Genomic DNA, 26,241 nt, shown 5'->3' with positions numbered 1-26,241 from the left:
AGTGATGGTTGGAGTTGATTCTAATGTCTTAATTAGATGTGACAAACATTTTGGCTAAAATGGGATATATTTCTGGATTCTTCATACATTAGCTCATATTTGTTAGTATACTTTATCATGTTGAATCTGATTCACTGTAACATATGACTCCTCAATTTCTTAATTACTGCCATGTCCCTATAAATGCATCTTAAATACATTGTGTCTTCATATTTTCCTTACTGAAGGGCTAGATTGTGCCATGGACTACACAATTCTTCCTGGGGAGTAAGAAGCCCCCTAGCAACCCTACACAAGCTACCTGGATCTTGAGTTGGGGTGTAAGACTTGAGTAAGCAAACACTGCACTCTCACTAACTCCCCGCATCATCAGAGCAGGTGGTTAGAGAGTGTCAGGAAAGAACCACACTCACAGGCTGTTGTAGTATAGGTATATGCCAATATTACTCCCACAGAACAAGGGGAAACCTGGGAGGGAAATGTGCCTCAGAACAGTGTCTCTGAAGAAAAAGTGCCACATTCTAGCCCAGACAGTTTAGCAGTTTAACATTTTGTCTTGCTATTTTCCCCCTTTTCTCTAATTCTCCAGCACCATTATTTTGCAGACTGATTCATTTCTTTTATCATACAAATAAAATGGTTAGAATTAATTACCTTTTGGATATCTTTTTCTTAGCACTTTATATACTGCTAGACATAAATAACCATGTAATCACTGTATAACTGCTGACCTTGTGCTGTAAGTACTGAGTATATGCCATATAACCACAAGGTAGAACACATTTGTTTTTATAGCTGTAATAATATTGGGCACAATGTCTATATCAAAATTTGCCCTGTAGAGAGCAGAAGCGGGGAACATCAATCACAGGTAGTTATTTCATATAAATCTACCAGCCTCATTGATGAGGAGGTGGATTATATAACTAGTATGGGAAGCAACAGTGTTTTATTTTCATAATCGTACAGATATTTATTATATGAATAATATATAATATTAATAGAATGAAAGGAGTCACATCAAAAAATTAGACTGACCAGCATACTGCATCTATGATGGATGTGCGCACATTTAGCCTGCTTTTAGGAAATCTAAACTGTCTGATGATTTCTCTCTAATTGGGTAACATTCATATACATCCTCAAATCTGATGTTAATTATAATCTCTTCCATAATATCTCTGGAACAAGTATACAATATTTTGTGTAGAGAGAGGGAAAAATAATTCTCTTACTAAAAGAAACCAGGGAAAAGGGATTTTTGTGAAGGTTAAATAGCATGTAGCTACAAGAAAGTAACTGTATTCTTATGATGCACCAAGCAGTGTAGGAAATAGACCAGCAGACAATGAATCTATTATGCAGTGTCATTTAAAAATATGAGTGGCAGCTCGTTCCATAAGGACTAGGAACTGAAAGTTCACAGGAATAATAAGTGAATAAAAATCTGTTAGCTATCGAGAAAAACAAAATGTCATCCTCTGAAAAGAATTCTTAGACACCTAGTGAGTCAAATGGGAAAAGGAGAAAAGTTTCCCTTTAAGGGGAAAAAAGATTATTTCAAGAAGTGCTCTACGAGAAACTAGCAGCAAACCCTCAAGATACTGAGTATTGAAGTCAGTGAGCACTGAAGTTCATTTTTAACTTTCACAGGGCACAGATCTCGGATTAGTTCAATGGTGGATTTCTCACCACAGAAATTATTGACTAGATTCCCAGCTCTGTAAATCAGCAAAGTTCCATTGGCTTCAATTTTAACACCAGCTAAGGATCTGGGAACTGTGTTTACTGGATGAAATGGTGACTTTTCACCTTTGGCCTAATTCACAAAAGCTCTTAAAGTCTAGGGGGCCTAATATTTATTTCCACTAAAGCCCTTTACATACAGCACTCTGACAGTGTAAAGTGGGTGTAAATGCAATGTTACACTGTTGGACTGATGTAAAAACCTTCTGTAAATGAGAACCAGGCCCTTAGTGTGTCACACAACAATGCAGTGGACTGGTCATGCTAATCATAGTAGTCACTCTAGCATTACATTGTAAGCAAAATTTTCACATTAAAAAGTCCACTAGACTTTTAGTTCTGCAAAGCTCTTCTCTGCCATGTGAAAAATATTCAGATCAAAGAGCTACCTGGTGTGACACTAAAGCCCAAACTCAGAAGTCACATAAATGGTGGTATCAGTTAAACTCAGTAGGATGGTGTCATTCAGCATCAGTGAGTTTAAGTTGGAGTACTACAGTATAAGTCACATGCTGTAGAGATGAGGGAATAGACTTTTACAAGGATAAACAACATGCAAGAGGGTTTTCTCTTACATTCTCCCGATGATTGCTTTTCATGCTCTAGTCTTCTGTCCCACCAGTGTATAATTTGCACCAACCAATTTACACTAACAGGCAACACATAAAACCATTTATCCAGCTGTCACCTTTAAATTTGTCCCCAAGTACATTGTCATGGGTTTGTTGAGTAAAGGTTAACATGCTGGGATTCTTAGCTGCACTACTCTGAGATTCTTCTCCTGCAGTCAGTGACCAAGACTTCAGAGCAGGCTACAAGGCTTGAGAGAAAAAAAAGTGCCATGAGAGTAATCAAATAATGAGAAGAGCATGGCAGCATGGGATGCTAATGTCTGCATAAAGAGGTGATGGTGGCCATCAGGCAGATTCTAAGAGATTCGTACTATCCCAACAAAGAAAATGGGATTTGGCTTATTTCTCCCTTTGTAAAGTCTAGGCACGCTATTTCTTTTTCTTTTCTTTTTTTTTTATGTTGAGTGGAAAATGTATGACTAAATTCCTCAGAAGTTCGCAGAGGGTTAACATCTCAAAACATAGCGTCTATTTGTGTATACAAGGCTTGTGTGCACTTTTGAGCCCCACTTCAGTTACTCAGTGTCCCTGGCTCAGTTTCTTCCTTTGGAATAATAACAATAACAATAATAAATAGTAATTAATTAATAATAAATGTAATGCCATGCTTCACCTGTAAATGTACATGCTCTATAAATGCTAAGTAACATTATTATTCCATATTATTTAAAAGACACTCTGGCTGCCCTATGCCTGACCCCCACAGGCCATTTCTTCACCTTCAACAATTTCAATATATTACCAAGGCAACAGGAGTTTTCACTCTTCAGCAATGATGTTTCACAGGCCTGTTTCCCTCTGCTTCTGAGAAATCTGGACTGACAAAAAACAAGTCTATTGAAATCTAGGCTCATTTTTCAGCATGTGTGGTTGATAGGTCAGCTTGCAATGCCAAGGCACATGCTGAGCAGCTATCTTGGATTCAGTAATTGAAAGGTGGGGAGTCAAAAACTTCCCTCATATGGAGAGTAAGGAAGTCTTTAAGAATCAAATCCATACTTTTGGCTATTACTCTTGCATATCTGAACCTATGTACTGTGTTATCACTGAATCTTTATGCTGTCAGTGGTAGCCATCAATAGGGTGGGCCTTATCATGAGGCGAACTGAGGTGGCCGCCTCAGGTACCGGACTGTGGGGGGCACCACTAGGACCCAGAGTGTAGAAAATTGTGTCTGTTGCTGGTGCATATGTATTCTCTCTGCTCTAGATGTCAAGAGATGGTGGAGTGCTGTGCTGGAGGAAGGAGGTCACAAGAGACATAACAGGCAGACAGGAGAAAAGGTGAGAGGGAATAACAGAAAGCAGCAGAAGCTGCAGGGAGAGAGAGGAGGAGAAGCCTCTTATGTACCTCTCTAGTACCCCCAGGAGCCTGGACTGATTAACGCCAGCTTCTCAGGGAGCTTCCTGTTTCCCACTTCTTCCCTGAACCCACTTGAGGAGAACAGGCAGTCAACTGAAGTAGTAGGAGCTAGTTAGGCCCCTTAAGACGCTGATATCTTCCCTCACTCAGGCCCTGCTACCAGCCTGCTTATTTGTCCCCTTCAACTGAGTGTTAAGAGCCACTATAGCTGGCACAGAACAGCAGTCATGAGGGAAAGAAGAAAACACCCCTCTGGGGCAGCATTCAGAAAAAGAAAGAAAGCAAAGGAAGCTTTTCTATCTAAGCAGGAAGGAGCTCTCCTGAGATACATAGACACAAATATTCACAGTGAGCCTTCTGGCCCCAGTGAGTTTGTGAGTTGTGAGGAGATGCCTGATCTTCCAGTTAGTCAGGGTGCAGGTGACCTGGCAACTACTGCAGCATCCATATCTCCATCTCAAATGGATGTAACCATGCACATTCCTGAAGAAACGTGTAGATCAGAGAAAAGTGTGGTAGAAGCGGAAGAAACAGCTGCTACTGAGCTTAGTTCCTTAAGTCTAGATGATCCAGGACTGTGGACCCACTTGAGCAGTAGCCTGAGGGACTTCCTTGTACTGCATGGGCCACAGCAAGTGAAAATCTTCATGTTCCCCAAAGATAATGAAAATAGAAGTTTCCATCCAACACATTACTGGCATGAAATCCCCAATGGTGACAAAGTGGAGAGGTCGTGGCTTATGTGCTCAAAAACCCAGAATGCTGCATACTGTTTTTGTTGCAAACTCTTCCAGTCTAATGTTCCAGCCACATTGGGTTCTGCAGGAACAAAGGACTGGGAAAATCTGGCTAGAAATCTGGCATGCCATGAGAAGGCAGCAAATCACCAGAGAGCATTCCATAGGTGGAAAGAGCTTGAGATGAGACTATGGTTAAAGGCCACCACAGATGATCAGCATCAAGGGAAGATTGCATCAGAGTCTCTTTACTGGCAAAATGTTCTGAAAAGGCTCATTGCTATTGTGAGAATGCTTACGACCCAAAACCTAGCACTGCATGGCACTTCAGATCAGCTGTATGTGCCAAACAATGGAAACTTCCTTAAAACTGTGGAGCTGATGGCTGAGTTTGATGTTGTACTCCAGGAGCATCTAAGAAGTGTCACCACCTAAGAAATGTACACACACCACTACCTTGGAAAAACAATTCAAAATGAGATCATGCAGTTACTGACTACAAAAGTCAAACAGAAGATTGTGGCAGATCTGAAGTCAGCAAGATATTACTCTGTTATTCTGGACTGCACATCTGACATCAGCCATACGGAACAAATGACTTTAATGATGTGTTTTGTGACAACAACAGAAGCTAGTGAAAATGTCCCTGCAATGGTGACTGTCAGAGAGCATTTTCTAGAATGTATTATTATTGATGATACTAAAGGAGCTGGTATGACAAATGTGCTTCTTAAAAAGCTGGAAGATATGGGAATTGCGATAGCTGACATGAGAGGTTAGGGCTACGATAATGGTGCCAACATGAGAGGAAAGAACAGAGAAGTGCAGACACAGATCCGAGAGTTAAACCCTTGAGCTTTTAGTGTCCCATGCAGTTCTCATTCATTGAACTTGGTGGTCAGTGATGCAGCATCAGCTTCTAGTGAGGCTGCTGAATTTCTTAATGTAATTCAAAGCATCTATGTATTTTTTTCTGCATCAACTCATCAATGGCAAATTTTGAAGCAACATCTTGGAACATCCTCTCTGACACTGAAACCACTGAGTGCCACATGATGGGAAAGTCGAATGGAGGTGATAAAGCCTATCAAACACCAGACTGGGAAGACAGATGATGCCATAGTTGCCATTATGGAGGATAATGCTCTGACAGGAACTGTTCGTGGGAGAACAGGCTATTTTCCCACCCATTCAAGAATACAAGAGTCACCGAAGAAGATGACATTTTGATTACGAGGCACGGGATAATCCCATAAGAGACCCCAAAAAACAATTCGAAGTTGAATTATTTAATCAGGTGCTAGATTGTGCAATACAGTCAGTTGAAGAATGTTTCATGCAGCTCAAGGAACACAGCAGTTTATTTGGGATGTTGTATGATATTCCAAAACTCCTCACTATACCTGAAGAAGACCTACACCAGCAATGCCGGGCACTAGAGACAGTGTTGACACATGATGACATGCGCGATATTGATGTGAGTGATTTAGGTGATGAACTGAAAGTCCCTTCAAGATACATTTCAGCAGGATCAACTCCAAAGGCTGTTCTGTAATACATGTGCACAAATAAGATGACCACCCTCTTTCCAAATGCTTTTGTTGCTCTAAGCATACTTCTAACACTTCCTGTAACAGCTGCCAGAGGAGAACACAGCTTCTCCAAGCTGAAGTTAATAAAAACACATCTATGCTCCACAATGACATAGGAGAGGCTGGTTGACCTTCCAACCATCTCAATAGAGCATGAGCTGGCCCAAACTGTTGACCTTCAGCAGGAAGCAGTTCAAATCTTTGCAACCAAGAAAGCATGGAATGCACCACTTTGATTATTCAAACAGATAAAAATGCCAGTATTTACTATGCATACAAGAAAAGTTACATTTGCTGTTCAGGCATTTGAAAGTTAAGTGTTACTTAAAGTTTTTGAATAAGTCATTTTAAGTTGTTAGTTCTCCTTTATCGGGGTAGGTAGCAGAGCAGTATCATGAGAGGAGTAGAACAGGAAGAAGGCAGAATTGAGACCTTTCAAAGTTTTGGCCCAAGCGAGGGGGCATGGGGGCGTCATTTGAGCTCCCTGCCTCAGGTGCCAGAATGTTGTGGGCCAGCCCTGGCCATCAAGTGCACACTCTTATTAAGAATTAAGTGCCTTTTTTCAAGCCTTTGGGTAATGGTGCCCTGCTAATGTACATTCATATAGAGCACAAGACACACTGAATCATGTACTCATGAGGTGAATAACTTGGACAATGCCCTGCCTGCCAAAAGTGTGAGAAGATAATGCTTTCAGAAGTGGTGACTTATGCAAAACATTCTCTTCAAAAGCTTTCTTGCAATGATCATCAGAGGCCGAAAATTATTTGTCTGCAATATGTCTCCTGTTCTTTATCAGTTAGTCATCAATGTTAACCACATCAATGTGTTGTCAGTTTGCATGTGACGTAGACAAACACACAAAAATGGTTATAACAGAATAAAAGAGAAGTTCACATCATGTTACACAATTCCACTGTCCCATTGTTAGCAGTCATAATGTAAACACAAAAAGAAAAGGAGTACTTGTGGCACCTTAGAGACTAACCAATTTATTTGAACATCATGCTCAAATAAATTGGTTAGTCTCTAAGGTGCCACAAGTACTCCTTTTCTTTTTGCGAATACAGACTAACACGGCTGTTACTCTGAAATGTAAACACAGTAAGCCTCAATTGTTCAATTAGGAACATAGAGAAAATTACTTTCACCTACAGTGGGTAAGAGGCCTAATCCAAAGTTAACAGAAACCAGTGGGAGTCTTTCCACTGACTTCACTGGGCACTGGCTCAGACCCAAGGTGAGGAAGCGAAATTAGACAGTTAGAAAGGCACAGTACATGTACAGGGTGAATCAGAGTATAAATGGTGGATGAAGAAATATAGGCCCCTAAACAAGAAGGGTTACAAATTGTCATGTGTTAAAGTAAGCTTGAACTTGTTTACTGCCTTGAAGAAAGAGAAAGAAGCTCTGAAGAAGTATTCTGCTTGGGATCCAAGCCTCAGACCTGAGCAGCAATCATTAACTATCCAGTTCCTTGCTCTCTATTTTATTAATACTGAGTTCTGGTTGGCTGCAAATTCAAACTCCATGACTGGGTCATTGAGTTGCCATGTGGCGCAATAGTAGAGCTGGCTGGAAAATTTCAGTGAAAACAACATTTGGATGGAGAATGTTAATGAACATTTTTGTGATTTTATTTTATTTTTCTGACCAGCTCTACATGGAACCGATCAAGATACTGTGGTGATGAGAGCTTTATAAGATTAAATAGACTGAGTGGATGAGATGGATAGATTCAGTCCAAATGTAGGCACCTAAATAAGTGGTCTTGTTAAGAGAGCAAATCCCTACAGCTATCATAGAAATCCATAGTTGGTGTAGGTCCTTGGTACTTCAGCAAATTAGCCCACTTTTATTTAGGTGTCTGACATTAGGCACCAAGGCCAAGATTTTTGAAGTGATTACTGATTTTGGATGCCTTGATCGTCAGGTGCCCCACTCAAGACATCTTAAAGAAGCTGATTTTCAAAGTTTGGGTGCATAGAATATCCTGAAATTCAGGCCCCTTCCAGGTGTGTCCGAGAAACCATTAGGTCAGAAGGAGTTATGCATGACATCAATAGCACCTGGACATATAGGTTTATAAGACCTTTCGGGACAACAAGTGCTCAGGGCTTCTGATTTTACATCTCTTCTGAAAAATCCAGCAGAGGAAGATACACAATAGACACACACCTTTAAAAGCAGCAAAATATGACAGCAGCCATGGCAATTGGAAGTGAAAGTGACAGCAAATGAATGTGTCTAGCAGCTGCTTTGTGTAATGTCAATTATCTTTTTTTCTGTATGAGAGCTGTAAAATGTTCACTATGGCACTACAATAGACTGGTAAGAGATACATGGTGATAGGAAATAGTGTTTCCATGGCTCTGTCTGTTTTCAGTTTAAATGCATGCATATTGACTAGCACCTCTACGTTCCAAGCAATAGCCTGCAGCCAATTTTTGCATTCACATTTAGCTGTGGGTAAAACATCATACAACATTTCTTTGCTAAATGAAGAAATAACCTAGGTTTAGTGATATTTAACCTTTCTAAACCTTCTGCCCTGTGCTTTTAAGCAGAACTACCCAATGAATGAAATGAGCAGTTCTGCTCAAAAAATAATGATATAATGTGATTTTCTATTTCTAACAGCATAATGGGCATCAACAAAAGTGACATTTTCAAAGTGTTACATGGGTAACTTTAGATATGTGGTAGTTATCAATGGGAGTCAGTGCTAAAGGTAAAGGTTTGCTTACCACTGAAAATTTAGCCCTGTTTGTGATAATGGCCAGTTCTTTCCTTTGCAGCTCCTCTTTAGCCTCAGAAGAAGAAACAAATTGTTGTATTTAATAAAGAGCGACGGTTCAGTTCAAAAGTGCTATTTGAATATTTCAACCCATTCCCTGGCTGTTAGGAAAGAAGAAAGAGGTGCTGTGCATTCTCAAATAGACACTGGTGAGCAGATGGACTCCAGCTAAAAAGCCTGGGTGAGAGAAATCACAAGTCTTTCATTTCCATGTGTGCTGCATTGGCAACACAGACCCTGGTTCTGCTCAAACGGGCAGATTACAAGAGTGTAGAGTGGGAGAAGGGAGACCTCAGCACTTACAGTGAAGCTTTACGGAACCCAAGGTATTGTGAAAGTGCAGAATGTATAGAAAGAAAGCTAGAGAAGAAGGGAACATTATCAGGTGCAGGAGTGTAATTACCAACTGGAAATCTGGGTATTCATGCTGGCTGATTTGTTGCCTCTTTGCTCTGAAATAGTCTCATAACCATCCAAGGTCCATCTGTCAAGGTACAGAATAGCCCAAAGCCTGAAGTCAGTACACTGGGTCAGATTTTCTAATCGGATCCAGCTCCTTTGCACCAGCCAAGAGGCACTGAGGGGACAGAAACTGGCAGCAATTTAGCAGCAGAGGATTATTTATTATTAACTATTATTATTATGGCAGTGCCTTGGGACCCCAGTCATGCTGGGTGCTGTACAAACAACAAAGAGACACACTCTGACGTGATGAATTTACTCCCTGCTGGCACAGTTGTGGTAGCTCTGGGCTCTGCACCTTTGATTCCCCACTTCTGACATACAAGGACATGTCAGGTAGGGAATGTTTCAGGGAGCGGGAGAGGCGAGATGTCTGGGGGTGGTGGTGTGCCAGAGCGCCACCCTGACATGGAAATCATGGATAGGTTCAGGGTTTATTGTACAAGTAAAAACTGCAAGTCAGCAGTTTTACGTTGCTCTGGCATGGTGCTTACCCACAGAATCAGGGAGTCAGCTCCCTCACACACACCCCTGCTCGCCACACCATCCCATCTTGGAAATTCTCAGAGCCAGATTACCTGTGCACAGGAGGAAGGCGGAATGAGCCTTCCTCCCCGACCATTCTCATGCTTCAGGCAAGGGCCAGAGACAATTTGGATCCCTGCATTAGTGGGAATATGAAGCCTGCTTATTTTATATCCCACAGGGTATGGCAAGCAGAGAGGAGGAGGAGAAAGGGCCATGGCCCCACATCAGTCCACACTGGACTACAGAGGAGGCCCAGTATACTCCCAGTGTGTAGAGATGAGCACGTGTAACCCACACACCTCCTGGCTGTGGTGTTCTGTCCCATATAGTGGCACTGAGACCACTTAAAGAGAGAGCTTAATGAGTCTGCTCTACAGTCTTACAGTTGGCTTTTAGCTCATGCTGTAGACAGAGGCTCATGCACTAAGTTCCAGAGGTCCCAGGTTCGATCCCGCCCGCCAATGACCGGGGTCTGTTGGTGTTATACATGGAGGCATAAATCATCCCTGAGCTTCCCTTGGGTAGGTGCAGCTTTGTCCCCCTCCCAGCTCAGGGTGCAACTGCACCCCCAGCAGGAGTTTGCTTGAGTAAAGAACTGCAGGACTTGACCCGTTATCACCACTCACATAATGGATGAAAACAACAGAGTCCGTTGGCACCTTAAAGACTAACAGATTTATTTAGGCATAAGCTTTTGTGGGTAAGAAACCCACTTTTTCAGTTGCATCTGAAGAAGTGGTTTTTTACCCACGAAAGCTTATGCCCAAATAAATGTTAGTCTTGTTGTTGTTTTTGTGGATAGAGATGAACACGGCTACCCCCTGATAATGGATGAAAGCAGATGACATGATCAAGCAATATCTTTATAGGCAGCTTGGGGAAGGAAAAATGCCTGACAATTACCACCAGAAAGACAGCCCCCAGGGAAATGTAAGTCACATACTGGGCCACACATGGCATTTGTCTGCTTATACTCAGAGGCTGAGATAAGTATTTCTCAGTGTACAGATCCTACTCTGATGTACGATAGAGTTCTCATTGTTAAAACATTGCTATTACTTGTGCCATAGCAGCCTGTTAGTGTGATTTACTTTGCCAGGTAGCAATGGGTACTTTATTGTTTGACCCCTTGTGCCCTGGCAATGTAGGTTTATTTTTTTTCCATAGGATCTATTTGATTTAATTATACAACAGGTGTGTAGTGGGGTGGTCACCACGCTCCTGCCCGGAGGGGTTAAAAGCAGCCCCGGGGGAGGGCTATGGCTAGGGAAGTCTGAATGGAGAAGCAGCCTTAGGTGTGGCCATGTCCCAACCAGGACCCAGCTGGCCCTTATAAGGTGGTAGTGGGCCAGGAGCAGACAGTCTCTCTCTATCTCTAGAGGGAGAAGGGTGTGGCTGCTGGGAAGCTGAACAGAGTACCTGAGGGGAGCAGGGCTGGGGAGCTCCTGCCTGGAAAAGCCCCAGGCTGCAGCCTTGTCAAAGGCCAGAAAGGTACTAGGGTGCAAGGTTGCAGCCCAGGGTAGGCAGAGGCAGCTGGTCCAAACCCCCTGTGCCTGTGATGATTGGCTTATACACTTCAGTCTGCCCCAGTGTGCAGGGGCTTGATGGTTACCTGCAGTAGCCAAAGACTGAGGTGAGGTGGGGATAGTGGGTGGGGGTTCCCCTGGGTGGGGAGACCCAGTGAGTGGGTGTACTGCCAGGAGGCAGCACCCAAAGATAAGGGGCAACTGGGGTCCTTGAGGGTCTCAGTGGCAAGTGGGACACTGGCCTGCAGAGGGTGCTCTGGAGGCTGGAAATGCTAATTCCCTGGATGACCAGCAAGAGGCACTGCAGGGGTGAGTCCCACCCTGCTACAAGGTGGTATTGAGTCTCCACCTCATTTTTTTTCTCTTGCTCAGGTACAGGCTTAGAATAAATAATAAAATCCAAATATATTGAGGCTCCCATCTAGGCAGGCAACATTGCATTTAATCAAATCAAGGTGTGGAATGTCTTTTAAAATGTACATTTTAAAAACTATTCAAGGCTGCCCACCTTTTCTTCCCAGGTGGAATTGAGCCGAAGCCCAGTGAGTCTTTTCACTGACTTCAATGGTCTTTGGACTGAGCCCTTAAAAAGGCAACTGTAGCAATTGCAGGTTAGACAACCTATGAGTTGGCTATAAAAAAGTCATAAACATAGAAATGTGAGTCTAGAAGGCACCTTGAAAGATCAGCTGGAACAGTGCCCTGTGCTGAGGCAAGATGAAGTATACCTAGATGATCCCTGACAGGTGTACGTACAACCTGTTCTTAAAAACTGCAGTCTGGAAAGCAATGACTGAAAGAGGTTTTAGGGGTCATAGCCACCAACTGAATATGAAGTACCAGTGTGATGCTAAGGCAAAAACACTAATGCATTCCTTGGATGTATAAACAGGGGAGTGGTGGGTAGGAAGGAGCTGGGAGATAATTTTACCTTTAGACAGCACTGGTGAGACAATACTAGAATGCTGTGTACAGTTCTGGTGTCCACATTTTAAAAATGTGGAAAAATTAGAGAGTAAAGAAAAGATCCACAAAACTATTTGAGGGCTGGCAAAAATGCTTTACAGTAAGTCTTAAAGAGCTCAATATGTTTAACTTATCAAAAAGATTCAGAGGTGCCTTGATTACAGTGTGTAAGTACCTCATGGGGAGAAAATACCAGGTATTGAAAGGTTCCTTAACTTAGCAGAAAAGGCATAGCAAAGGACATTGGGGGAAGCTGAACCCAGTCAAATGCAAATAAGAAAAAATTGGCACACATTTTGAACAGTGAGGGTTATTAACCATTGGAAAGTAGTGGATTCTCCACCTTGTGCAATCTTTAAATCAAGACCGGATGCCTTTCTGAAAGTTATGTTTTAGCCAAATGCGAGTTATTGGGCTCAATACACAGGTAACTGGGTAAAATGTAATGGCCTGTGTTATGCAGGAGGCCAGACTAAATGATCTAATGCTCTCTCCTGGCCTCAAACTATGATTGTTGTTCACTGACCACTTGACTATGCCCTCACCATGTCCCAACATACCGCCGTCCCTTTTCAGAATTCCACTGCAGACAGCCTTCCTCTTTACAGTGCACAGCAGTGGGTGGGCCCCTCTGTGGGCTGTCTGCTCTGTACAACAGAAACATATTGTTCGCGTTGCACTTTGGGCCCAGGGCTTCTAAGGCTGTGCAAGGTGGGTCTGGATTTGGGCCTACACTTTTTTTTCTCACCACAATGTTCCTTTAAGTATATCTAGTGCAGAGAGGGGGGGGGGGGGGAAATGGAACATTCAATGAGTAATTCCCCCAGATCAATCATCTGATATGTATGGTCTTGTCAGGTTCAGGTTCAGCTGCTGTTTTCATTGTAGCTCTTTTTAATTTCTATCAGGCCCCTAGTCATCCTTTTAATTGTGCCTTGCATTCAATCTGAATCAATTTAGGCTCATCAGGTCTCAAAGTTTTAATTCAACAGAAAACGTTAATAAGTGGAAGAATTAATTCCAGGACAGAGTAGATCAATCAAAACCTCAGCCTGAGAGCTACTGAGACTTTACCGTCTCCCTCTCGGGTCAAAAAAGTCACCACCCTGCTACTATGGCAACAACTGCAAAAACCAGTTAAGAAAGAACCTGTGACAAGAGAGATGCTGCAATTCTGATTGCAAACAAAAAGTGTTGAACTTTGCTGTGGTGAGGAAGAAGATTTCTGGGGGGAGAGAGGAAAGTTTGGTTTGACCTAATTAATGTATTCTCTGGTTGTGAGTCACATGATCCTTGAGTGCAGGGTTTTCAGAAAGCAGAAGCACAGTATGTATTTGATCAGATTCCTGTATCCGAGGAAACAGATGGTGCAGGTGCATTCAGTGAGGCAGGTACACTGCGCAAGAAGTGCTTCCCCTCCACACTCTCTCTCACACATGCAAACACACACAGCACATTTGAGCAGCAGCCAAACTCACAGGGGATTTATCTGGCCTAGATGAGAATGGAAAAGCTCCACCTCTACCCCTGACCACCCCATCGAGCTAGCCAAGTTTTTATAAGGTCACCCATCACCATGTTATCTGAGCCCCTTTCCATACTGATTTTCCACAAACTAGTCCCTTGCTCCCTTCAAGCAAATCACTGGAAGAAAAACTTCCTCCAACATCATCACCATCTTGATTTAACAACATTTAGGAAACCCTGGCAATGGCAAAACTCACCTTCTGAGTAAGGGTTAGAGCTTACCTCTAGGCACAGTCCTAAGGCAAGAGTAGCTTTGGAAGGCACTGTGCCTGTGAGATTTTTCTTTGGGCCATAGTTCCTATCTTGCTTCCTTCTTGTTCCAGGGGGAAAGTAATTTGCTGGCCTATGCCAGTAATAAATTATAGCACCATCATATGCTGGCTTGCAGTGCTGGCTGGCTTATTGCTGGGGGAGCCAAGGCTCTGCCCACTCCTCATCCACCTGCTCTGGAGTGGCTGCCACGTTTCCTCTGTGTCCAGCCCCAAGGTCCTGGAAGTCCATACTGGAGTTGAAGGGGAGCTCTTACTGCCCTGTGCAGGCATATAGTCCAAACATAGTCTAGACCTAGACAGTGTTGTAGAAAGGTGGCTACCTTAGACTGAATCTAGAAGAGCATATGTCAGGACAGCCCAGGGACCAGCCACGTCTTCAGTAGGATCAGGCACAGGCTTGAGCAGGACAAGTTTGAGATCTGTGGATCATGACAGATAGATCACCACAAACTGCTCTGGGACATTTCTAAAAAATATCATTGATCAAGTGTTGGGCTGTGACACTGGAGAGATGGGAAGACGTATCGAGGTACTCAAAATGGCCATGAGGAGCGTGAAAGGTGGTTTTCTAATCATTGCCATCCCAAATGTGGACTAGATTGTAAGTGCCACAGAGATGGAGCTTTTTAAGTCCCTTGCCTGAATCACCCTTTTGATCAAAAGCCAAGGATGCTTGTTCCTAATATTGAGTTTGATCAATGCATAATAGACTACACAAAGATGCAAGAAGCCATTTTTTTTAAACAAACAAAATCACAGCTTCAGTGGGAGACATGAACAGACTAATGAAATGTTTTGCTAGATTCTTGTCAAGGTATTCTCGTAAGGCCCTGAGTTCTAGTTCTGATAAGGGATAAATCCATCCAAATGGAATTCAGGTCCCTGGCTGGAGGTCGATGGGGCAATCATAAGATCTATACAGGGGTAAGATGTTGTCATTTATTTTGTGGCAGTGACCTTTCTCTCCCCCTGTACTTCTTGTTTTATGGACTTCTGACTTGTCTAGGCACAGTTGACAGGAGTAGCTCATCTTGAATCCTCTCTCATCTTCCAAGAGATGTCTGGATCAAGCACAGAGAGCCAAGGAATGCTGAGCCTGATCAGGAAATGTGGCGAGTTGATTAAATGAAACTGCAGAGTTTCCTGATGGTCCTGGATTTTGACCTTAAAGGGTGAGGTTTCATCGGTGACTGGAACTCAGGACCGTTCGCTGCCATCAATTGACTCCACTAGGTCTGGGGTGAGGTTCTTCTGCACTGGCAGTTGGTTAGCTTTCGCGAACCCCACTCCATTAAATTACTAGAAGCACCAGAATCTGGATTCAGCTCCCCTCAGGTGTAGCTGGGACACAGAGGTGGAGCAAGACCTGCAGGAATGGAGGATGACAGTTTGTGCCTGCCAAAGCCATGATGAAAGAAGGGCCCTGTGTGTGGAGTACTTAATTCCATGGTTACATCCAGCTGCAACCCCTCTGGATGTGGTCGTTTCCCAGATTTGCTAACAGCCAGGATTTACAGGGATACTCAGTAGCAAAGTAGTATATAGGCACAATATAGGCACAGGCCATTCTGCTGCCAATACTGCTGTTCCTAAGCAGTGAGATACTTCATGCTGGATCAGTCTGCATAGTCTCCAGCTCTGGAACAGCCTGTGTGAATGGCTGAAGCTGAGCAGGGCTAGGCTGGGGTTGTGTGTGTGCCCCCTTCTTTCTTGGCATCCTCCAGACAGAGGACTGTCAATACAGCTGCACAATTTGATAATGAGTTCAGAATAGTGAGGAACTCACCCTGGGCCAATTCATCTTTTATGTTGTTGTCCAGATGCTGGTGGAAATGGGCTGCCTCGTTCCATGCCACATTGGCAACCAGACACTAAAAGTGGGCAATGTGTGCCAAGATAGGATGATGGCCTTGTCTGAGAAACTGCAAGGCAGTTTCTGTAGTCCAAGTACGATTTGGATAATTGAATAGGATGGAAAAAGCATGGCTGAATTGATCAAAATTAGTAAGGGTCGGCTTGCCTGTTCCAGAAATGGTGAGGCTCAGTCTGGGGCTTCACCAGTCAATAAACTGATAAGCCCCGCTTTAATCTGGTCACCAAGATACATCATGGCATTATTTAATAAAACTTCAGAACTTCTGGCAGTTCCCATCAAATCTTTCTAGCAGTGGAACCTTTCTGCCATGTTCCAGAGGGACTGTATGCGGCAGTACTGGAAGTGCTGGGATGTGTGAGTGGAAGGGAGCATTCTTCCATTGCAGCTGGACATGTTGATTCTGAAGGTTGTGGACCAACTCTGTCATCTCAATGACAGACATGCCAGGGGTTTCCGTCTTGGTTGCTGGAGCCAAGAATATAGGGACCAGTCTGCTCAAACTACCAGGACAGCTGGATGACTGGCTGTGGCATGAGCAGGAGCAGGCAGAGGCTGGAACAGGAACAGGAGTAGTCTGTCGGAACTACCTTGTAGCATGGCACATTCTCAACAAGGTAGTGACCTTCAGCAGACTGGAGTGGCTGCTTTCATTAAAAGCCTATATACCTTCTTTGAGGTCACCTGCTTAGAACCTTGCTTCTGGATTGGCTGGGCCCTCAGGTTTCATGGGTAATTATCTCAGATGACTCATCCGGCGCAGAGCACTCAGAACTCTCAGGCTCAGGGATGACTCATCAGGCTCACAACACTCACCACGGGATAGCTCTCCAGCACTCTAGACCACATAGTCATGCTTCATTTTTTGGTTTACTAATTAGTGACATGTAGATAGTAACTGTTAGTTCTTGTTTAGTAAATGTCCTTTTTTTCATATTATTTCTAAGTGTTATTTACACTTTTGATTGATAAGGTTCTCTGGAGTGATCCCACTCTTATTTCTCCTTCTCCCCCCCCCCCCCAAGGTCCTGCATCACAGCAGCCCAGCCCTTACAGCTGAGGAAATCAAGAAGGAAATAGCTGCTGCAGGATTTGATCATTGTCACTGTTAATGTCAGTCAGAGGTGCTCACTGAAGGGCAGCGCAAGGTGTTTACTCCTTAAGCAAGTCAGATTGAAGTCACTGAGAGCCCTGGGTACATCCAGGAGCAAAATTTAGCTCTAAATAGTATGTGTGGCATTTTCAAAAGCATTCAGCATTGGCCTAATTCTGCTCCTATTGGGGCCAATTGGAGTTTTACCCTTGACTGCCAAGCATGCTGAGTCAGACCAACCCTGAGCTCTTCTGAAAACTCAAAACTTATATTTTCAAGTTGTTCTCAGAAAAAGTTCCCCAAACACCTCATTTTCATAGTATTGATTTATAAGGGCCAATAATTTTATCAGTAAATCAGGGTTTTAGTCATTAAAGTATTACTTGGCACCTTTATAGCAGTTTTCATCTGACAAACTCTATCCACTACATGAACGTTAGGAATTAAGCTTCCCAACATACTTTTTATTTCGTTCAGAGATGAAAATCAAGGCACCCTAGGCACTCAGTTTTTATTTTCCCAGGGGCTGCCCTGCCCCCACTCCCCCTGCTCCCAGAGGGCCTTGCCTGCTTGCTGCTCTCAGCCCTCCCTAAATCCCCTCTCCCAGCCACCAAACAGCTGTTTGGTGATGCCTTCAATCAGCTAATCAGGGGTGCTCCCAAACAGCTGACTGGGGGTCTGCAAAACAGCTGTGGCTGGTGGGTGCTGAACACCCCTATTTTTTTTCTGTGGGTGCTCCGCTGGAGCACCTATCGAGTCGGTGCCGATGCAAGGCACAGAGAGGATCAGTAACTTCCCTAAAGTCTCACAGGAAGGCATAGATTCATAAAATTTAAGGCTAAAAGGGACAATTAGATCATCTAGTCTGACCTTCTGTATAACATGGAACATAGCCTGTAGGGGTTGCTGGATGAAATTCTAAGAGTAAGTTACCCAATAATAAGGCTGTGACCTCTTCTAAAAAGACACCCAGTCTTGATTTGAAGACATCAAGAGATGGAGAATCCACCACTGCACTTGATAGTTTGTTTTAATGGTTCATCACACCCTCTGCTAAAAATTGTGCCTTTGTTTCCATTTGAATTTGTCTGGCTCTAATTTTCAGGCATTGGCTGTTGTTAACCCTTAGCCTGCTAAATTAAAGACCCCTTTAACATAGTCAATGGCAGAACGAGAAGTAAAAACCTGACAGCCAGTCTTGTGCCTTAATGACAGACTCATAGGCTTGCTATAGAGAAATCTAGGGAAGGAATCATCTGGTGAGACTCCTTAGACGAGCTGAACATGTTCAGTATGTTTTTAAAATGTCCTGGACATGCTACATTATGGATGCACTGCATTATACCCAACCGAAGCTAGCAGTGAAGTAGCCCGTCATCTTGTAAATGACAAAAGAACATCTTAAAAAGAGCACATAGATATTTCATATTCTCACTGACAGTTTGGATAGCCTCCCTAGGCACTGACTTTAAAACCAAAAACAAAAAAACAACACTGCAAGAAATGAACAATTTATGCACAACATCATCATCATTGTCTTTATTTTTATATTCAGCTACTACTTCAGTATAACTCAGGGTGATAAATAGCTCATGCTAATTACTTAAAAATCCATTACATTTGAACTCTTATACCCGATGCAAACACCATTTCAAATGTTCTCATTGTGTTGCCTACATGATTCATGACCATTATCTTTGAAAACTCGTCGCGAACGGGGGAAGTCCCGGATGACTGGAAAAAGGCTAATGTAGTGCCAATCTTTAAAAAAGGGAAGAAGGAGGATCCTGGGAACTACAGGCCAGTCAGCCTCACCTCTTCCAGTCCCCGGAAAAATCATGGAGCAGGTCCTCAAAGAATCAATCCTGAAGGACTTACATGAGAGGAAAGTGATCAGGAACAGTCAGCATGGATTCACCAAGGGCAAGCCATGCCTGACTAATCTAATCGCCTTCTACAATGAGATTACTGGTTCTGTGGATGAAGGGAAAGCAGTGGATGTATTGTTTCTTGACTTTAGCAAAGCTTTTGACGCTGTCTCCCACAGTATTCTTGTCAGCAAGTTAAAGAAGTATGGGCTGGATGAATGCACTATAAGGTGGGTAGAAAGCTGGCTAGATTGTCGGGCTCAACGGGTAGTGATCAATGGCTCCATGTCTAGTTGGCAGCCGGTGTCAAGTGGAGTGCCCCAGGGGTTGGTCCTCGGGCCGGTTTTGTTCAATATCTTCATAAATGATCTCGAGGATGGTGTGGATTGCACTCTCAGCAAATTTGCGGATCATACTAAACTGGGAGGAGTGGTAGATATGCTGGAGGGCAGGGATAGGATACAGAGGGACCTAGACAAATTGGAGGATTGGGCCAAAAGAAATCTGATGTGGTTCAATAAGGACAAGTGCAGGGTCCTGTACTTAGGACGGAAAAACCCAATGCACAGCTACAGACTAGGGACCGAATGGCTAGGCAGCAGTTCTGCAGAAAAGGACCTAGGGGTGACAGTGGACGAGAAGCTGGATATGAGTCAGCAGTGTGCCCTTGTTGCCAAGAAAGCCAAAGGCATTTTGGGATGTATAAGTAGGGGCATAGCGAGCAGATCGAGGGACGTGATCGTTCCCCTCTATTCGACATTGGTGAGGCCTCATCTGGAGTACTGTGTCCAGTTTTGGGCCCCACACTACAAGAAGGATGTGGATAAATTGGAGAGAGTCCAGCGAAGGGCAACAAAAATGATTAGGGGTCTGAAACACATGACTTATGAGGAGAGGCTGAGGGAACTGGGAATGTTTAGTCTGTAGAAGAGAGAATGAGGGGGGATTTGATAGCTGCTTTCAACTACCTGAGAGGTGGTTCCAGAGAGGATGGTTCTAGACTATTCTCAGTGGTAGCAGATGACAGAACAAGGAGTAATGGTCTCAAGTTGCAGTGGGGGAAGTTTAGGTTGGATATTAGGAAAAACTTTTTCACTAGGAGGGTGGTGAAACACTGGAATGTGTTACCTAGGGAGGTGGTAGAATCTCCTTCCTTAGAAGTTTTTAAGGTCAGGCTTGACAAAGCCCTGGCTGGGATGATTTAATTGGGGATTGGTCCTGCTTTGAGCAGGGGGTTGGACTAGATGACCTCCTGAGGTCCCTTCCAACCCTGATATTCTATGATTCTATGAACCCTTATTAGAATTCAGCCTTATACTGGGAGTTTGGTGTGTGAGCTGTACTTTCCAAACTTTTGTGCATTACAGACAGACTGGAATACACTCATTTAGATCCACAAGAGGAAGAGTGGCTGTTCAACGGCTGTGCTCAATTGTCCTATTGATAGAACAAATGACAAAGAAGCAGCTGAACGAGCGAGCAAATTTGCTTTAGCTAGTAAACTGAGAAGACCAAATAGTTTAAAAAATACTAGCTCTCCATGCAGACAAATGAGGTATTGAGATAATTAGTATTGTTAGCACTGTAGTTAAGAACCTCGCCCCTCCTTCTCGCAGGTGCCCTGCTCTCTCCCCCCCACACCCCCAAAGAGAGAGAGAATGTAATAAAAATAGATTTCAGTTAGCAAGTGACAAAATGCAAAAGGTTCAACATTTAGGTTTCACTTTAATGCTCCTAAAGGTTTTGGGGGCCAGGCCCCCCCACTGGTGTAAATTAATGCAGCTCCATTGATTTCAATAAACTATGCCAATTTACAACAGCTGGCAATCTGGCCTGTGATTTTTATCTGAATCATATGAACCTTATTAGCCCCCATCCCACAGCCATGTCTTGGCCTGGCTCTCGTCTTCACCACATAGCCCAATTTTTCCCAACATGTCTTGCTCCAAGATCATTCTGGTCTTCTTGGCATAGAGGCTGAGTGGGCTAGTACTTTCAGGGTCTCCATAAAGTTTGGAGGAATTCCCAAAAGCATCCTCCTCTCCCATGTGTCTCCATACTTCTCCTCTTCCCCTGTTCTCTGCAAAGGACTGGTCTGGAAAGCTGAGTCAACACAGGCTGTTATGTTATTCCTGGAGCAAAAGGAGAGCAGGGAAGAGATCCAGGCTCAGTGTGACATAGTTCCTTTCATGGGATGTTCCTAAGGCAGGACAGCAATGTGCAGCCCCTTACTTTGGGCTTTGCCCAGGCAGAACAATCTAGCCCACCATGACTACAAGAGGTTTTGAATATCTTCTCACTCCTATTAGCACTGCAAACACAGCCCTGTGAGAATGTGCTAGATTCTTCTCAGGCTCATTCACTTCTAATTAGGCCCAGCTGTGTAATCATAACATAAGAACAGCCATATTGGGTCAGTCCAAAGGTCCATCTAGTCCAGTATCCTGTTTTCCAGTAGTGGCCAATGCCAGGTGTTCCAGAGTGAATGAACAGGAAATCATTAAGTGATCCATCCTATGTCGCCCATTCCCAGCTTCTGGCAAACCGAGGGTAGGGACACCGCCGAGCCATCATTATTAATGGTGGCAAGCAATAATGTAGAGCATAAAAAATACAGTCTGACATTCACATTGGGTGCTGATTTTGCATAGCCAGCAGTTAGAAAAACATCCTTTTACCGGTAAATGGAACAAATGTATTATGGGACTGAGTCATGAGAACTGAACATGGAACCCTGTTGTGCCAGTTTTCACAGCTGAGAAGGGTGGGGCACTACTCTAGGACACAGGAAATCCACGTTCAAATCTCTCCTCTGCCACAGACCTTCTGTGTGACCTTGGGCCAATCACTTTGGGTGGGGTTCACCTTGGTACCTAGGTTTCATTGTGATACATAAAACTCCCATTGAACCCTGTCAGTGCCTAAACTCTCTTGGCACTTAGATTTCTGCCTCTGGACGTGTGTACTGCTGCCTCACTCTAGGGGCACCTATCTTCCAGCTAAGGCCCACAGTGATCTGTGAATCAGGGGAAGCTAGGTGGGCAAACACCTACCTTGCTTGCAGGGCCTGATCTAATAGGTGTGTTCAGAGGGCGCCTACCAGATTGGGTCCCATTCCCAATCTGGCTTTGCCTAGTGGTTACAGCACTCAATTCCCTCCTCTTCCAGAGGGGGTAAAGGATTTTAACAGAGATCTCCTACCTTTCAGGAGAGTTCTCTAACCATTGAGCTAAGGGATATTCTGGAAGGGGCCCTGAGAGGTCAGCAAGTCCAGCCCCATCCCCAGTTGAAGCTGTTGCAATGTGAATAAATAATTAGTCATTGGAGCAGTGGGACTGGACTTCAAGTTTCCCGCCTGGGTGCCCTAACCACCAGGCTACAGAGCCATTCTTGTTTTCTCTCTGGCCCAAAGACTCTTTAATTGTAGTGGACAGCTAGCGGAGATAGGTGCCTCCCTGTAGCCTGGCATCTATAGATGTGAAATGGGTGGGATTTAGAACACACTCTCTGCTCAGCATCTCCCATAGCTAGCTTAGGTGGCTCCCCTCCTTGCATGCTGGCTTTTGTGGATCACATTCTTAGGTGCCTATCTCTCTCCCTTTATTGTATAGGGAACCCAGGCACCTAACTCTGACTTCGTGGATCCCAATATTGTTCTAGGTGCCTAAAAGGTGCCCCCCACACACCCCCTGAGTGCCAAAATGCCTAAGTCCCTTTGTGAATCCTGGCCTTTGTTTTTCTGGATGAAATCTTGGCCTCATTGAAGTGAATAGCTTTGCCATTGGCTTCAGTTGGGCCAGGATTTCATTCTCTGTCTTATAAGTTCCCCAATAGTAAAATCAGGATAATAATACTTCTCTACATAACAGGGGTGTAGCAAGGATAAATACATTAAAGAGTGTGGGGCATATGTATACTATAGTAAGGGGAACCATATCAGTACTTAAGACAGTCACTTTTCAGAGTGGAGCTGTGCTTTCAAAACAGATACCCAAATATCGATTTAAACACCAGGTATGAAGATCTGCTGGTTTTCATACTCAGATTCAAAACTCTGCTTTGCAGAGCTTAATGTCTGGTAGGGAAATGGATGCAAAGTGTGCACAGCAGACAGTCAGCATATTTTAGTGTTCTTTATACATATTTTAAAAGCTTTCATATAATACTTTGGTTATTTCTAACTTTTATGCTTCAATTCCCATTCTATGCTGTAATATTTTATCTGACTTCTTGTCTGATCTTGCAATTTGATAGCAGTTGAAAAACCTTTGGGAAATTGATCTAACACCTTCTGCTCTATTCCATCTTTAGTTTTTCTTCAGTCTATTTGTTTAGTTGTACTTATACTTAACCTGTACTTTAGTTATACTTAGTTAGTACCTTTAGGCATAACAAATAAGTCACATTTTCATTTTTTTTCCATCGCCTAGAACCATAAGGTCAACTTTAGCTAAGGGACAAGATGAAACCAGTAGCAAACAGTTCAAGGCTGTGGGCAGCAGGGAACTGAATTAACAGGACATTGTGTAACCCACACACCTCTGGGGTGTAGTGTTCTGTCCCATCTAGTGGCACCAAGACCATTTAGAGAGAGATTAATGAGTCTGTTCTACAGCTGTAGCTAAAGACCATATGGCTTTTACCTCATGCAGTTGAGGCTCATGTATTTAGCTCCAGAAGTCGGAGCTTCGATCCTGCCCGCTGACGACCGGGGTCTGTCGGCGTTACAATTGGGGGCTCATCTGGGATTTCAACTGGGAAGTCTCTGAAGCTCGGGACGCACCTTCTCAGCCAGGGGGAGTATGTAACATACACACCTTCTGGGGGTGGTGCTCTGTCCCCTCTAGTGGCACTGAGAACACTTAGGAAGAGATTAATGAGTCTGATCTACCACCTTAGCTAAAGGCCATATGGCTTTTATCTCATGCAATAGAGGCTCGTATATTTAACTCCAGAGGTCCCAGGTTTGATCCTACCTGCCTGCCGATGACTGGGGTGTGTTGGCATTACAATTGCTCCTCCTTTCTTTCAGACCTCGTGGAAACCTCTCCCTACAAACACTTTGGTCCCAATTCTCCCTCTCCCCCCACTGCCAGACCCATCATGTTGAATAGTAACTTACTTCTTGGATAGTTGCACTGAACTCTTGAGGAAAGTCCTGCTCAGCCTGGTTAATGGGACAAAAGCTAGCCCTTTGTGGGGAGAGATTCCCCCTTCCCAAGAAACCAGAATAACAAACTATCTAGAGCAACCCTCTGGCAAATGCAGAAATAGCAGCTTCATCAAAATCAGTAAAACCATCACACTACTCTCCTTCATATCTCTCCTTAAGACTCAGCTCTGCCATGACATCTACAAAACAGGATTGTCTCATTGCCCTATGCAGAAAAAAACTCATTTATTACTGCCATGAACCCACTCCTCCAACACACATGCTCCTCATCTGCTAGTCTCAGCCACCTGATGCATCTTATCATAAGCCTAGATAATAAATTATTTGACTCAGGGACTGTCTTCCTGTTACAGCAGGGATCTCAAACTCAAATCATCCCATGAGGGCCACATGAGGACTAGTACATTGGCCCGAGGGCCGCATCATGGACACCTTTTTATATAAAGGTACAAAAGCCCTACCCCCACTCCAAACCTTCCATGAGGCCCCGCCCCTCCCTGCCTCTTCCCACCCCTTCCCCGCCCCCATTCCAACCCCTTCCCCAAAGTCCCCAACCCAACTCCGCCCCCTCCCTGCCCCTATTCCAACTCCTTCCCCAAATCCCCACCCCTTCCCCGCCTCTTCTCTGCCTCTCCCCTGAGTGCACAGTTCTCCGCTCCTGCCCGCTCCCTCCTGGAAAGAGCTAAGTGCCACCAAACAGCTGTTTGGCAGTGGGAAGTGCCTGGAGGTAGGTAGAGGAATGAGGACGTGGCGTGCTGCGGGGGAGGGGGAGTGACGGGTGAGGGGAGCTTGGCGGCCACAGGAAATAACTCGGGGGGCGCAGGGAGCGTGGTGGGCCACAGCAAATAACTCCGCGGGCCGTGTGTTTGAGACCCCTGTGTTACAGAATAGGGTCTTTATCCTGGACTGGGGCCTTGAATCTCAGAGGCACAATACCATCTGGTGATCCTCTGATCCCGGTGCTCCTGTATATTCACTTCTCCCCCTACCCAAGGCTGTAAACACACCAGTTAATTTTTTTCTTGAGTGCTTATATGACTTAGGAGCCATTTGCAAAAGTGCCTAATTTCTTAAGTACATAAATCACATTTGAAAATGAGGCTTAGGATTCTAAATCTCTTGTACCCACAATTTAGCCCTAAATGAGGGCTTTACTAGAGTAAGGTCTGTAGGTTTGGGCCCTTTTAAATAGACCTCTATGGTCTAATTAGGATTTCTTTCATTAATATAGTGCATCTAAACTGACCTTCATTAACTACACGGGAGATTTGAATACAGTAAAACAAGGAGTGAAGCTATATCCTCTGGAATTTTTTAAAGCAAATAAAGTATTTTAAAATTAAAGTTATTAAAGATACCTGACATTGGGTCTTTTAAAAGGAGATGTTCAATCATCTTGCCGTAAATGCTTTTCCTTTTATATGGCAATGGTTAGTTCTGAACTGCTAATAACATACTGACCTCTTTCCTGCAGTTTCAGAAAATCATTTTTCCTTCTGAGATCATATCACACTTATGATAACTTCAAGTTCCAATATTTTACTAAATTTAATCTGTCAAAGGAGAATACACTGATGTCATTCTTATCCACCCTGCACATTGGTTTGTCCTTTCTCCCATTATGCTTATAGTCTACTAAATGATTTACACTTCTGCCTGCTTTATTACATTGTAGAGAAGAGTGCTGCTGAATCAGAACATATATTGCAATGTGATAAAATTAATTTCCATGCATAATGCCACTTTTGTATTATAACTGTGATAATCTGGGCGGAAATGACAGATTCCTACTGGCTGGACTTCTTGAGCTGTTATGCTGAGTTAAACTATCTGGCAAAGTTATATTTGGAGATTTAAAAGACCTTTGGATTGAACCTCATCTCAGATTTGTCTTCCTAATTATGATAAAATTACTCCTGCTCTATCTCAGAGGATTTCTTACATCAGCAAAAAAGAGGGTTTCTTCAAACTATGAATAAAATGGGAAAAGAATAGCTTCCTCTAAAAGTTAAATTTATATTCTAGGTATGTACTTACCGGCAGTCCTATAGTAGCTGAGCACCCAAATAGCAGAGATATCAGTTTAA

The sequence above is a fragment of the Lepidochelys olivacea genome, assembly GCF_965140295.1.
Source record: "Lepidochelys olivacea isolate rLepOli2 genome assembly, chromosome: 3".
Lineage (NCBI taxonomy): Eukaryota > Metazoa > Chordata > Testudines > Cheloniidae > Lepidochelys > Lepidochelys olivacea.
This window is presented reverse-complemented; position numbering follows the sequence as displayed.